The sequence below is a fragment of the Macaca mulatta genome, chromosome 12, assembly GCF_049350105.2.
Source record: "Macaca mulatta isolate MMU2019108-1 chromosome 12, T2T-MMU8v2.0, whole genome shotgun sequence".
Taxonomy (NCBI): Eukaryota; Metazoa; Chordata; class Mammalia; order Primates; family Cercopithecidae; genus Macaca; species Macaca mulatta.
In genome coordinates this window covers 21122666-21138378 of record NC_133417.1, presented here as the reverse complement: position 1 = coordinate 21138378, position 15713 = coordinate 21122666, and positions in this window count along the sequence as shown.

Genomic DNA, 15713 nt, shown 5'->3' with positions numbered 1-15713 from the left:
TGATCTGGTTTACATAAAATTGCAGGACTGGGTAATTTAGTGGGAAAAATAAAATTAACTGTTAAGTAAGGGTGGAATGACAGGAACACATTGGAAGCCTATAGCAATAATTCATGTAAAACATTATGGTGGCTTGGACCAACTTGCATCAGTAGAAATAGCTAAAAATGGCCAAATAGTAAATCAACATTGAAAATAAAACAAAATGGATATACTGATAGATAGGATGGGCAGCATGGTTTATTTTCTGTATTTATATCTTAGTCAATATTCTTAATTCCTGTGTCTGGCTATTATTCCACAATTTTGTGCTTATTAAAAGGAATTCAAAATATCTTCTAATTATCATAAATGCATAATAAAGAGGAATGATGTATTACATAAAACCAAAAAGCTTAGTGTATTAGTCTGTTTTCATGCTGCTGTTAAAGATATACCTGAGACTGGTCAAGTTACAAAAGAAAGAGATTTAACGGACTAACAGTTGCACAAAGCTGAGGAGGCCTCACAATCATGGCAGAAGGGAGGAGGAGCAAGTCACATCTTACATGGATGGCAGCAGGCACAAAGAATGTGCAGGGGGAACTCCCATTTTTAAAACCATCAGAGCTCATGAGACTCATTAACTCTCACAAGAACAGCACAGGAAATATCCGCTCTCATATTTCAATAATGTCCCACCAGATTCCTCCCATGACATGTGGGAATTGTGGGAGTCACAATTCAAAATGAGATTTGGGTGGGGACACAGACAAACCATATCATTCACTCCACCTCCTCCCAAATCTCATGTCCTCACATTTCAAAACCAATCATGCTTTCCTAATAGTCCTTCAAAGTCTTAACTCATTTCAGCATTAACTCAAAAGTCCACAGTCCCACATCTCATCTGAGACAAGACAAGTCCCTTCCACCTATGAGCCTGTAAAATCAAAAGCAAGTTAGTTACTTCCTAGATACAATGGGGGTACAGGCATACAGTAAATATAGCCCTTCCAAATGGGAGGAATTTTCCAAAACAAAAGGGCTACAGGCCCCATACAAGTCTGAAATCCAGTGGGGCGGTCAAATCTCAAAGCTCTAAAATTACCTCCTTTGACTCCATATCTCATATCTAGGTAACACTGATGCAAGAGTTGGGTTCCCATGGTCTTGGGCAGATCTGCCCTGATGGCTTTGCAGGATTCAGCCTCCTACCTGGCTGCTTTCATGGGCTGGCATTGGGTGTCTGTGGCTTTTCCAGGAGTGCAGTGCAAGCTGTCGGTGGATCTACAATTCTGGGGTCTGGGGAATGGTGGCCCTCATCTCGCAGTTCCACCAGTCAGTGCCCCAGGGGGGACTGTATGTGAGGACTCTGACCCCATATTTCCCTTCTACACTGCCCCAGTGGAGGTTCTCCATGAGAGTACTGCACCCACAGAAAACTGTTGCCTGGGCATTCAGGCATTTCCATACATCCTCTGAAATCTAGGTGGAGGTTCCCAAATGTCAATTATTGACTTCTGTGCACCTGCAGCCTCAACACCACATGGAAGCTGCCAACTCTTGGGGCTTTACCCCTCTGAAACCACAGCATGAGCTGTACCTTGGCCTCTTTTAGTCATGGCTGGAACAGCTGGGATGCAGGGTGTCTTATCCCTAGACCACACACAGCAGAGGGACCCTGGGCCCAGCCAAGGAAACAATTTTTTCCTCCTAAACTTCCAGGCCTGTGATGGGCGGGGTTGCCACAAAGGTCTCTCACATGTCCTGGAGACATCTTCCCCATTGCCTTGGGGATTAATATTTGGCTCATTGTTACTTATGCAAATTTCAGCAGTCAGCTTGAATTTCTCCTCAGAAAATGTGATTTTCTTTTCTATTTCATTATCAGGTGACAAATTTTTTGAACTTTTAGGCTCTGCTTCCCTTATAAAAGTCAATGCTTTTAATAGCACCCAAGTTGCATCTTTAATGCTTTGCTGCTTAGAAATTTCTTCCGTCAGATACTCTAGATCAACTCTCTCAAGTTCAAAGTTCCACCAGACTCTAGGGCAGGGGCAAAATGCTGCCAGTTTCTTTGCTAAAACATAACAAGAGCAAATGTTGTTCCAGTTCCAAACAAGTTCCTCATCTCCATCTGAGACCACCTCAGCTTGGACTTTATTGTCCATGTCACTATCAGCATTTTGGACAAAGCCCATTTAACAAGTCTCTAGGAAGTTCCAAACTTTCCCACATTTTCCTGTCTACTTCTGAGTCCTCCAAACTCTTCCAACTTCTGCCTGTTCCCCAATTCTAAAGGCGCTTCCACATTTTCAGGTGTCTTTTCAACAGGAACCCACTCCCAATACCAATTTACTGTATTAGTCTGTTTTCATGCTGCTAATAAAGACATACCTGAGATTGGGCAATTTAGAAAATAAAGCAGTTTAATGGACTTACAGTTCCTCATGGCTGGTGGGGGGCTCACAATCATGGTGGAAAGCAAGGAGGAGCAAGTCACATCTTACATGGATGGCAGCAGGAAAAACCAGAGAATGAGCAGAAAAACTGTTTTTAAAACTATGTGATCTCATGAGACTCATTCACTACAATAAGAACAGTGCAGGAAACACCCACCCCCATAATTCAATTATCTCCCACATGGGAATTGTGGGAGTTACAATTCAAGATGAAGTTTAGGTGGGGACAAAGACAGACCATATCATTAATAAATTATATATATATAAAAAATAACATATTTGGTCATCATACTTTAAATGACAATGTAACAAGTCAATTGTAAGAAAAACTGTGTTCACTAGGATATTTTATTTAAAAAAACTGATCTGAATATGTTGAAGACTTAAGGATAAAATAAAAACAAATAACTTATTTATTATAATTTATTTATTTCCTTATTAACTGCCAGGGAATGTAGGCAATAACTTAAAAATGAATGATAATGAAAGCATGACACATCAAAAACTTTGGGATATGGCTGATGAATTACTCAGAGGAAATTTGGTGTTAAATTAACTTTTTACAAAAGAAAGACTAAAATTCAATTTTCACATGAGAAAGAGGAAAAAGGAAGAACCACATAAGCACAAGATATAACAACATGATTAATAATTAAAACCTAAATAAATGTAATTTTTTAAAAAGAGACTACCAAAAAAATTATTGACATAAGGGAAAGCTGGTTATTTGTAAAAAAGCAATATTACTAAAATGCAGAAAAGTGCTTATTTCTGTTGAAAAATAAAATGGTGAAATAAACAACAGCAAAACATAAAAATATAGTCATATTTTTTGATACATATGTCATCAAATAATTAAAAGAATGTACAAATTTACATCATGTATTTGAAACTCTAAACTTAACATATGATTCCCTGGTGAAAAGTTATTTAACAATACTGATTTAAAGGAAGTAATGAAGAAAAAAACAAAGAATAAACTTTAAAGGTGGTCAAATGCTGTTGTGATAGGCAGAAAAATTGCATACCAAAGACGTTCACCTCCTACTCCCTGGAGCCTGTGAATATGTTACACCACATGTCAAAGACAAGTTATGACTTCTAAGATAGAAAGATTCTAATGAACTATCCAAGTGGGACCAATATAATTGTAAGTCTTTAAATGTGGAAGGGGGAGGAACAAAAAGTTGATGGCTAGAGTGAAGGCTAGAATGGTTAGAATGATGGTGAGAAAATTATACAAACTATTCTTGCCTTGAGGAAGAAAGAGTGCCATGAAGGGGAAATGCAGGCAGCCCAAAGAGTTGGGGAATATAAGGAAACTTATATATATTGATGCCCCCACCCAAACCTCATCCTGAATTGTAATTCCCATAATCCGCACACATTGTGGGAGGGACACAGTGAGAGGCTATTGAATCATGGAGGCAGTTACCTCCATACTGTTCTCGTGATAGTGAATGAGTTCCTATGATTTCTGACGGTTTTATAAGAGGCTTTCCCCCCACCTTTGTTCTGCACTTCTCCTTACTGCTGCCATGTGAAAAAGGATGTGTTTGTTTCCCCTTCTACCATGATTGTAAGGTTGCAGAGACCTCCCCAACCCTGGGGTACTGTGAGTCAATTAAACCTCTTACCTTTACAAATTACCCCATCTCTGATACGTCTTTATCAGCAGCATGGAAACGGACTAATACACTCCTCTAGAGGCTACAAGAGAAATGCAACTCTTGATTTTAATACAAAGTTATTTCAAGCCATCAAGTTATCACAATTCATTAAAGCAGCAATGGGAAACTAATGCAACCCATAACAAAAGCACCAGTTCCATACAGTTAGGATGTAAATCCTATCATACTTCAAGGGATGGTTAAGCACCATTTATATAACTTGTTCTAAAGCCCAGGAAAAGCTGGCTAGCATCCTGTAGTATTCTAAAAGGATATTTTATAGAGTGATTGTGACATCAAAACCTAACAGTTGACAGAATGAGAGGGAAAGAAAAAAGGGAAGCAGATGCAGTAGGGAAAAGTTAGAGAAAGAAAAACTGTCAGCCAAGCACATGAATAATATAGTTGAAAAAAATAACACACTAAACATGGTTTACAAGGAAGTGTAAAATATTTTAATATTCAGGACTTTATTAATGAAATTCATGGCATAGGGAAATTAAATAATTTTTTCACATAAAAATATTTTTATAACATCACACATCTCTGAGATTAGACAAAAAAAGTTGTTAGACTCAAAAGAAAATGCCAACATTAAGGAATACATGGTAATTTTTAAAAAATAATCTCCAGCAACCGTTATAATGCTGAAATGTGAGAAAATTTCCACTGAATTCTACAACTGAAAAAGCCTGACTGCTGTCTTTGCAAGTATAAACCATTTACTAGAGATCCTTGTGAATAAAACTAGATAAATTATTAAGATGGTTAATTTTAGAAGAAAGGTAGAAAATTGTTGTTTAAAAAATTATATGATCATATACTCAAAAAACACTATTTAAGAAAATGTTATATAAACACTAATGTGGACTGGGCATGGTGGTTCACACCTGTAATCCCAGCACTTTGGGAGACCAAAGCAGGTGAATCACCTGAGGTCAGGAGTTCGAGACCAGCCAAGCCAACATGATGAAACCCCCATCTCTACTAAAAATGCAAATATTTGCCAGGCATGGTGGCGCATACCTGTAATCCCAGCTACTCAGGAGGCTGAGGCAAGATAATTGCTTGAACCTGGGAGGCAGAGGTGGCAGTGAGCAGAGATTGCACCAGTACACTCCAGCCTGGGCAATAGAGCTAGACTCTTGTCAAAAAAAAAGCTAATGCGACTAACCTATTTATGAATGACAACAACGTTATATATATCAAGTAATATTAAAACAAAGAAACAACAATATGAACTAGAAATATAAGTAAAATAAATGAACACAATTATACAAAAAAAATCTTAATATCTAGTATTTAAGTGCAATTAAAATGAGATTGTTACCATCCAACATTTTGGCAAACATTAAAAAGTTTAAGGTACTTACACATTTCTAAGGGTGTAGTATAACACATAGCAATATCTGATAAGAATGTGTATCCTAAACATCTACCTATAAAGTGATGTATAATTACAGAACACCTATATTATGTCACAAGTTAGCGGTTTAAAAAATTAGGCAGATCTATGTGAACTGACAGAGACATTTTTAAATAAACAGAAACAAGTTTCAAAGTTATGTTTGTGCACGTGTATGTCCACATATATGAAGAACTACCCTGAAGGAGACACAAAAATGTTCATAGTACTCCTCAATTGAAAAGAGAATCAGATAGAGGAAACAAGTAAAGGAGAGGCCTGCTGCTTGCTTTTTCTGCAAAGTGATTGATTGTCTATATATTTTGATATAACGATAAATTAAAGTCTAAATACAATTAACACTTCACTGGTGTTCATGGTCCAACTCGGGAAAATAGCAAGCATTTTAAGCATATTACAGATAATTTAGTACAGAGATGTGGTTACACAGGTGCTGGAAGACCAAGGGAGCCAATTAGAGAGAAGGAGACAACTCAGAGATCTCCAACTATAGAAACTCACTACTGCATTAGAGTCAGCAGGAAAAATAAGAGAGAGAGAGCGAGAGAGAGAGGAGAGAGAGAGAGTTTCAGGGGGTGAAGTCACCTGGCAGAAAGTGGAATAACCATAGGAGGGACTGGTGGTGTCAACAAGATACCATGCTGTCATACGCACTGCCTCGGCATATAGACTGGAGTACATACGCCCTAGCTTTTTCCTTTTCCTCTCTCCGCTGCATCACGCTCTGAAATCGCCTGCCAGTGTCTCCCATTGGCTGAAACACAACCGGCAGCAGCTGACAAAATAACCACGAAAACTGCTTCCAGGGGTCATCCCACCTGGAATACCTAGCAATATATGGGAAGAATAAGGAGCAGGTTCGAAGGTAAACAAGTCCTGGACAGACTCAAATGCATGTGATACATTTAATCACTTTTTATGATAATTTTTTATATTCTTGCAAGCAAATATTTATATTTAACACTCAGGAGTAGATATGCAGAATGTTCAATTGGAAGATATCTAGTAGACTGTCAGAGAAAATAGTCTACACAGCTCTAATAACATAAGAACCAACTATAGATATTATATATGTGCCTACTGGTGTGAATATTGCTGTTCTTTTCTAATACGAAAATTTGTACCATACAAAACAGCGTTTAAATATTCGATACCTTATTCAGAACTTGAGAATTCTAACCACATAAGAACTAGCAATGATTTCAGTCAAGTAGATATTTTATGTATTCTCCCATGAATCACACTATAAAAATTTCTGATTTCTCTCATTCTGAGGTTAGATTATGATGTAAATTATTCTGGGAAGAAGCCGCACACAAAAGCCATCAAGTGTTTCAAGAGGAAACAGCAGGCTCTCAAAAATCTATGGAAAGTCTAATTGAATCTGGGGAAATACTTGCCTGATTAGGTTCTTTTATTGGACTCTGAAGTTATAAGAATGATAGCTTAAATCATTCCCATTGAATAGAGACAGAAGACAGTCAAAGTCATTTTGAATATACAAATATAATAACTTACTCATTAGTTATCAAGAAGCTATAATTAGGAATGTCCTTTTGAGCACTGAATATTTTAGGTTAAAACACTGTTTACATCATACTTTATTTATGCCAAGTCAAGTCTTTACATGAGATGGTCCAATCAAGGAATGCCTTGGTCAATTTCTTATGACTGTAACCATGAGCTATGTGAGTTTTCTCTAATCTCTACTTCCAGCTGTGCCATGCAAATCCAACCTGCAAGAAATTGCAGAACTAATTTTACTAAATACTTACTTTCACAATGATGTTCCTTTATAGGGATAAACAGGACACTCTTCAGACTTATATTCAAGATACATTATGAATCAATTTTCATTCGGTCTTTTTAGGCATTACATCTTATATGTTAATAAAAGTACTGGCAGATTTTTTTGAATGATGACAACTTTCGATATTTCCTGCTGTTTTTGTAAGACTATTTTTGCTTTAGAAGACTTTCTCAACAATACTCAGATAATACAACTATGGACACAAAAATCAATCCATCGACTAATCCGATAAACCTTTAAAGTCTGTGAAGCATTTTTGTATACATATTTTCAGGTGTTCCCCAAAATCCTTTTATAAGGTATGTTGGATGGGGGTGAATATGAGATTATTTGGAGTAGATTTGACAGGAAATAATATATTAGGAAATGCTGAGGAGGATGAGCCTTTTGGCAAAACATATCATTGTTTCTCTCCTTTTCCTTCCTACTAGAATTTAAAAAAAAATAGAAAGCAGGAGCTAACTATCCATAACCTTATAACCTTCCTGGCAACTAAAAGGGTTAAAATTCAAGACAGAAGCTAAAATGAAAGAAGAAATTGAGGCAAGACTTTTATGTAAATACATCACTTTGTGACTGGCAGAGAACAAATGACGACAAAGCCCAGACAAACACCCAGACATGCATAGAAAAAGTGACTGTATTGGTTTATTTAGAACACTAACATGAACTTGGAAAGAGGAAGAAGCAGTAATCTCCTTAGGCATTACACTGCCATAAAGAGAAAAAAAAGTACATGTCCCAAATTAAAGAAAAAGTGAAGCAACTCCATTTCTACCTGTAGTGCCAACCCCATGACATCTCAATTCTTCACAACGTTGGCTTTCAATTTGGAAATAATTTATTGAGGGTGAATTTTATGTCACTATGTTTGAAAGAAAACATACAAAGACACTCTTGCCCTGCAATGACTTCCTGCAAAACTCAGAAATGCCCTCCTGTCTATGCCTGTCTTCCAAAGAGGCATCCCAGATGCCTTCTTTGTAAAAACAGCTGCACTTGTATGCTCAGATGTCTAATTTAAAAATCAGACTGCACTCTTCAGAAAATTCCCAAGAATAAGAGTTTAACTGGCAAATTTTTATCGATTTTAAGATCCTGGAGTCTGTAATCCAAGTACACATCAAGTGACGCCAAGAAATCAGGAGGAAAAATGATGAGTAAGCTGTATGTGATGGGCATGAACAGTTAAAGAGTGAAGCCTGCTCCAGAACATGAAAATCTGTGCTAGAATCACATGGATCTTTGGTAACGAGGATATGTATAGTAATCACCTCACAGTAAACACGAAGGTAATATCTTTAAAATAATGGTGTTGTGAATTTAAGATGATGATGAGGTTAGAAGATGTACTTCCTGTCCTTCCTTGAGAAGTTAGCCTGGTTTCAGATAAAGGGAGAATTCAAATATCTAATTCCCACTAAAAGGGAACCATACAGGAAAGCTAGAGCTCTTTATTAGTATAATGTTTACTAATTCATTAAGTGTATCTATTAAGTGGGGCACTATTCTATGCATCAGAAGTATAGAAATGAGCAGATTTGTGCAACAGAGCTTCAAACACAAATAGTAGTAGAAATAAACAGACATATAAACCAGACAAAAATAGAAATAAACAATTTGGTGCATATAAAGAACAATGTTTATGGTGAAAGGAATGAACTTGTATTAACTGTGTAACTGCAGAAGGAGAACTTGGGAGTACTAGGATTTGAAGTAATGAAAAAATGTGGAAGCGCTTTAAGAAATAATGTTCATTGATAAAGAATAAGCACAATACAACTGAGTATTGGATTCTAGGTATATTTGGTTTTCCAGTTTCTGGTATCATTTTAGGAGAAGACCAGTGTCACTCATTTTGATTATTTTCATAGTTTCTTTTTGTTGTTCTGATTTTCCCCTCCCTAAAATATTTTAATATTATCCCTTTATCCCTAGTACTTTGAAATTTTGCAAAAATTTGTCTTAACATGGGTCTTCTTTCTTTTATTGTACTTGTTCTATTTTCTTTGGAACATTATTTTTTTCAAGCTCAGGAATTTTGACAGTATTAAATCTGGAAAATATGATTACTTTTACTTTGTTCAATCTATTAATTTGATGTTGCAATCAAAATTACCTAATTTCCTTATTTTTTTCCTCTCGGTTTATATCTTCTTGACTCTCTCTCTTCCATTTATTCACAAATATGATCCATACATATTCATTTTAAATTGTTCTGTTGAATTTTTACGGTCTGCTGCCACATTTTCACTTTGAAAACTCTTGTCTTATGGATGTCTTTTTATAGTGTCATTTTTCTGTTCCACGGTTCAATACACTGTCTTATTTCTGTGAGGATGCTAATTTTTAAATAATCTTTTGATATCTGTACTGTTTCTATTTGTTCCATGTTTTCTTGTTTTCTGTTTGTTGCTATCTCTGTAGTCAGGCTAAAAATCTAACAACCCTGGCAATATTGACTTCTGGTGAAGATGCCCAGCAACAGAAACTCATCTATTGTTGGCAAAAAATGCAAAATGGTATAGCCACTTTTGAAGACAGTTTGGGAGTTTCTTATGTAGCAAGATATTGTCTTACCGTACCACCCCAGAAGTCTTGCTGTTAGGTTTTCACCCAATTAATTTTAAGATATATGTACACAAATGACTATGTATGAATGTTTATAATGGTTTTCTTTATAATCACCAAACACTGGGAACAAACAAGATGTCTTTTTATATCCTGGGGAGGTTTGTCCCTTCCAAATCTCATGTTGAAATGTGATTCCAAATGTTGGAGGCGGGGCCTGATGGGAGGTCATTCCATTAAGGGGATGCATCTCCAATGAATGGTTTAGCACCGCACCCTTAAATGATAAGTGAGTTTTTGCTCAGTTCATTCACACAAGATCTGGTTGTTTAAAAGTTTGCCAACTCCTCACACCACTCTCTTGCTTTTGCGCTTACCATGTTGACATGCTGGCTCTCTGTTGACTGCTGTCATGACTGTAAGCTTCCTGAGGCCTCACTCGAGGCAGATGCCATCATCATGCTTCCTGTAAAGCCCACAGAACCATTAGCCAACTAAGTATTTTTTACCTAGCCTCAGGTGTTTCTTTTCTTTTGAGACAGAGTCTTACTCTGTCACCCAGGCTGGAGTACAGTGGCACGATCTTGGCTCACTGCAAACTCTGCCTCCTGGGTTAAAGTGATTCTCCTGCCTCATCCTCCCAAGTAGCTGGGACTACAGGTGCCCACTACCATGCCCAGCTAATATTTTTGTACTTTTAGTACAGATGGGGTTTCACCGTGTTAGCCAGGATGGTCTTGATCTCCTGACCTCATGATCCGCCCACCTCAGCCTCCCAAAGTGCTGGGATTACAGGTGTGAGCCACCATGCCCAGCCCAGGTGTTTCTTTATAGCAATGCAAGAATGGCTTAACACATCCTTCAATAGGTAAATGGATAAACAAACTAAGGTATACCCATACGATAAAATACAATTCAGAATTGTTCTAGTCTATTTTGTGCTGATACAACAAAATACCTGAGACTGAGTAATTTGCAAAGAACTGACATTTCTTTCTCACAGTTTTGGAGTCTGGGAATCCCAAGATCAAGGTGCTGGCATCTAGTGAGGCCTTCTTGCTGCATCCTTATTTAGAAGAAAGAGAAACTAGAGCTGAAGATCAAGCTAGCAAGCCAGCTGAACGCTTCAAGAAGCCTCTTTTATGAAAGCCTTAATCCCATTAATGAGAAAGGAACCCTCATGATCTAATCATCTTTTAAAGGCCCCACCCCTTAATACCATCATATTGGCAACACCTGAATCTTGGAGAGCACCCATTCAAACCATAGCAAGAGTTTAAAAGTAATAAGATAAAAAGAAACACTAAGACACAAACGAAATGCATATTACTAAGTGAAAAAAGCCAGTCTGAAAAGGCATGTTACCATTAAATGACATTCTGGAAAAGGCCAAGCTATTGAGATGATAAACATGGTAGTGCCTGTCATGAATGACAAGGGAAGGGATTGAACAGGTACAGCACAGGACAGTGATGCTAATTTTATATGATACTGTGATCATGGATACACGATATAATATGTTTATCAAGAACTTGATGCAAAAAATTAACCTAATATGTGCAAATAAAATAAACGTTTAGGATCTTCAGGGATCTCATGATAAAATGCAAAAGGAGAGAATGGAACCTCACTGGATCATATGTTTGAAACAAACTTGCTGTAGGGGTTAAAGAGAAAAGGTAGAAACCTATGTATATTTGGAAATAAGTAGAGTCTCTAAGACTAAAGGCAAGCTGACCATAAGCCTGTACTCTCACTGAAGAAGTCATTTGCACAGGAATATGAGTTAATAATTCTAAAACCACAATACATGAATAAAAGAATTTAATATTTAAGTAAATTGGTGATGGGTAGTAAAAGCCAAGTTTCTTACTGTTGTGTGTGAAGTTTCAGAGAAGAAAGAGGTGAAGGTGGAACAATCCATGTGAAAATGAATTTGATTTAGAGAAATAAGTATGAACTCCTGTTGTGCTTCACACAGATACACATAGTTTCATACAGAAATATGTACGTATGTATTTATATATAATCTGCATAATATACACACATATATATTCCCTGTCAGCTTACAGGGCCTGGAGGCAACAACACTCTCATTAAAAAAAATATACCTAGAGCCAGATCTTATTTTCAAATACCGTTATCTAATAAAAGGAACCAGGAGTGCTAACAGAAATGACTGACTCTAGGTCTGGGGCAGGATATATACAAGGTAAACAGAAAGCATTTTGTACAGCTAGAAATTAAGAAATTGTTAAATACACACACACGCTGTGTTAGTTTACATACTGTAATAAAGAACTATCTGTGACTGGGTAATTAGTGAAGAGGTTTAATTGACTCACAGTTCAGCAGGTTGTACAGGATGCATGGCTGGGAGGCCTCAGGAAACTGACAATCATGGCAGAAGACAAAGAAAAAGCAAGTCCATCTTAACATGGTAGAGTGGGAGAGACAAAGGAGGAAGTGCTACATACTTTTAAACAACCAGATCGTGGGAGAACTCAATGACATAAGAACAGCAAGCAAAAAAATCTGCTCCTATGATACAATCACCTACCACCAGGTCCCTTCCCCAACACTGGAAACTACAATTCAATATGAGATTTCCAAGGGGACACAGAAACAAACTATATCATTTAGCACCCAGCCCCTCCCAAATCTCATTTTCTTCTCACATTTCAAAATAAAATTGTGCCTTCCCAACAGTCACCCAAAGTCTTAACTCATTCTAGCATTAACTCAAAAGTCCAAATCCAAAGTCTCATCTACGACAAGGCAAGTCTCTTTCACCTATGAGTCTGTAAAGTCAATAACAAGTTAGTTATTTCCAAGATACAATGGGGATACAGGCATTGAGTAAATGTTCCCATTCTAAATGGGAAAAATTGTCCAAAACAAAGCAGCTACAGACCCCATGTAAGTCTGAAACCCAGCAGGGCAGTCATTAAATATCCAAGGTCCAAAATAATTTCCTTTGACTCCATGTCTGATGTCCAGGTCACACTGATGCAAGGGGTGTGATCCCAAGGCTTTGGGTAGCTCTACTCCTGTGGCTCTGCAGGGTACAGCCCCACAGCTGCTTTTACAGTCTCTCATTGAGTGCCTGTGGCTCTTCCAGGAACATGATGGAAGCTGTTGGTGGATCTACAATGTTGGGGTCTGGAGGCCAGTGGTCCTCTTCTCACAGGTCCACTAGGCAGTGCCCCAGTGGAAACTCTGTGTGGGGGTTCCAACCCCACATTTCTGTTGTGCACTGCCCTAGTACAGGTTTACCGTGAGGGCTCCACCCCTGCAGTAGATTTCGGCCTGTACATCCAGGCATTTTCCATACATCCTTTAAAATCTAGGTGGAGGCTCCCAAGCATCAACTCTTGCCCTCTGTGCACCCACAGGCTCAACACCAGGTGGAAGCTTCCAGGGCATGGTGCTTGCCCTCTCTGAAGCAATGGCCCGAGTTGTACCTTTGCCCCTTTCAGTTGCAGTTGGAGGTGGAGTAGCTACAATGCAGGCTGCCATGTCCTGAGGCCCTGGGCTGTCCCATGAAACCATTGTTTCCTCCTAGTTCTCCAGACCTATGATGGGATGGGCTACCCTAAAGGTCTCTGAAATGTCTTGGAGGCATTTCTTTCATTGTCTTGGCTTTTAACATTTGACTCCTCTTATGCAAATGTCTGCAGCTGGCTTAAATTCTTACCTAGAAAATGGGTTTTTCTTTACAACCACATGGTCAGGCTGCAAAGTCTCCACACTTTTGTGCTCTGTTTCCCTTTAAAATATAAGTTGTAGTTTCAGATAATCTCTTTGTTCATGCAAATTAGCATGTGCTGTTAGAAGCAGACAGGCCACATCTTGAATGCTTTAGTGCTTAGAAATTTCTTCCATGAGATACCCTAAATTATCTCTCTCAAGTTTAAAGTTCCACAGATCACTAGAACAGGGGCACAATGTTGCCAGTCTCTTTGCTAAAGCATAGCAAGAGTGATCTTTGCTCTACTTCCCAATAAGTTCCTCATTTTCACCTGAGACCACCTCAGCCTAGACTTTACTGTCCATATCACTATCAGCATTTTGGCCACAGCCACTCAACAAGTCTCTAGGAAGTTTCAAACTTTCCCTCATCTTTCTATCTTCTTCTGAGCCCTCCAAACTTCCAAATTCTGCCCATTACCTAATTCCAAATTCACTTCCATATTTTCAGGTATCTTTATAGCAAAGCTCCACTCCCCGTACCAATTTTCTGTATTTGTTCTCACACTGCTATCAAACGGTACTTGAAACTGGGTAATTTATGAAGAAGAGACGTTTCATTGACTAACAATTCTTCCTGCTATACAGGAAGCATGGCTAGGAAGCCTCAGGAAAGTTACAAAAGTATATCTTACCATGACAAAGCAGGAGACAGACAGTACAAAGGGGGAAGTGCTACACAGTTTTAAACAACCGGATGTTATGAGAACTCACTGTCTATCATGAGAACAGCAAGGGGGAAATCTGCCCCCATGATCCAATTACCTCCCATCTGGTACCTCCCCCAACATTAGGAATTGCAATTCAACATGAGATTTTGGTGGGGACACAGAGTCAAACCATATTTCACACACACACACACACACACACGCACATATACACACACACACATGCACACACAATGAAGGGCGCATGCCAGAGAAACACAGGAATTATTATTCAGGAGTCCATACTGATATAATATTGGAATAAACACAGAGAGAGTAAACAAATTTCTCAAACAAAAGAATTCTAGATAATTTATCTAGATTTCGTTTTCTTTTTTTTTTTTTTCTTTTTTTTTATTATCTTTTTTTTTAAATTTATTTATTATTATTTTACTTTAAGTTGTAGGGTACATGTGCATAACGTGCAGGTTTGTTACATATGTATACTTGTGCCATGTTGCTGTGCTGCACCCATCAACTCATCATTTACATCAGGTATAACTCCCAATGCAATCCCTCCCCCCTCCCCCCTTCCCATGATAGGCCCCTGTGTGTGATGTTCCCCTTCCTGAGTCCAAGTGATCTCATTGTTCAGTTCCCACCTATGAGTGAGAACATGCGGTGTTTGGTTTTCTGTTCTTGTGATAGTTTGCTAAGAATGATGGTTTCCAGCTGCATCCATGTCCCTACAAAGGACTCAAACTCATCCTTTTTGATGGCTGCATAGTATTCCATGGTGTATATGTGCCACATTTTCTTAATCCAATCTGTCACTGATGGACATTTGGGTTGATTCCAAGTCTTTGCTATTGTGAATAGTGCCGCAATAAACATACGTGTGCATGTGTCTTTATAGCAGCATAATTTATAATCCTTTGGGTATATACCCAGTAATGGGATGGCTGGGTCATATGGTACATCTAGTTCTAGATCCTTGAGGAATCGCCATACTGTTTTCCATAATGGTTGAACTAGTTTACAATCCCACCAACAGTGTAAAAGTGTTCCTATTTCTCCACATCCTCTCCAGCACCTGTTGTTTCCTGACTTTTGAATGATCGCCATTCTAACTGGTGTGAGATGGTATCTCATTGTGGTTTTGATTTGCATTTCTCTGATGGCCAGTGATGATGAGCATTTTTTCATGTGTCTGTTGGCTGTATGAATGTCTTCTTTTGAGAAATGTCTGTTCATATACTTTGCCCACTTTTTGATGGGGTTGTTTGTTTTTTTCTTGTAAATTTGTTTGAGTTCTTTGTAGGTTCTGGATATTAGCCCTTTGTCAGATGAGTAGATTGCAAAAATTTTCTCCCATTCTGTAGGTTGCCTGTTCAC